The sequence below is a fragment of the Aplysia californica genome, unplaced genomic scaffold (assembly GCF_000002075.1).
Source record: "Aplysia californica isolate F4 #8 unplaced genomic scaffold, AplCal3.0 scaffold00084, whole genome shotgun sequence".
NCBI classification, from domain to species: Eukaryota; Metazoa; Mollusca; class Gastropoda; order Aplysiida; family Aplysiidae; genus Aplysia; species Aplysia californica.
Genome location: NW_004797354.1, coordinates 1,515,692 through 1,516,759, shown reverse-complemented (window position 1 = coordinate 1,516,759; position 1,068 = coordinate 1,515,692).

Below are 1,068 nucleotides of genomic sequence, written 5' to 3'. Positions count from 1 at the left end.
TAATAATAATAATAATAATTATTATTATTATTATTATCATTATTATTATTATTATTCCAGTTAAAGTGATGGTTGCACTTGAAGAACTAGGCACGGAAATAACAACCAAGCTCTTAAATTCTGTTTTGACAGTGTTAAGATCCCAGAAGATATGATTACGTCAGTTTTTATAGCTTTACAAGGTGCCACTGAGTGTGATATGCAAAGAACAATAAGCCCTTGGAGTCATTTTACAAAAAAATATTGATGCAAGTACTAATGGGAAGGTTGAGAAAAAGTCTAAGACCAGAGATATCTAAAACACAATTCGGCTTTGTTCCCGACAAGGGCACCAGAAATGCTATTTTCACCTTAACAATGTGATTGGAAAGATGTATTGACGCAGAGGAAGATCTGTGTTTATGCATAATAGATTATTCAAAAGTGTTTGATAAGGTTAGACATGATGAGCTATTTATAATACTGGAAATGCTAGACGTAGATGGAAAAGATCTAATAATTATTAGGAATTTGTACTGGGACGCTGCTGTACTAATTAATGGAGAATACAGAGAATATAAGCGAATCAGAAGATGAATGTGTTATATCACCAGACCTCTCTAATATACAGTGAAACAATCCTTAGAAACATAGAAAAATGCCCAGGGTCTCTAAGTGAATGGCGAAAATACATGTGCTGATGACACAGTTTTAATAGCAGACTCAGAAAAGGACATTCAATCACTTCTAGACACTGTTGTAACAGAAAGAGAACGAAAAGGACTGTTGCTGAATCTAAAGAAAGCAGAATGCAAGGTAATATATATTTTAAAAAGCAGCAAATCCTATTTGCAATCTCATTAGCAAAGGCGAAAAGATCAAACAAGTCCAACAGTTTAACCCTATCCGCACGTCGTGTTTTACTATCGTATCCATACGACGTGGGGAACTCTGTGAAACCACTTTCTAAAGATGAAATTTACTCGTTAATCCGATCCGTACGCTTTGCACAGAAGTCTGTCAAAATGATTTTTTGAGAAATGCTGAAAGTTTCAAAGAGATCTTCGCACTAGAAGTATTCTAAAATGT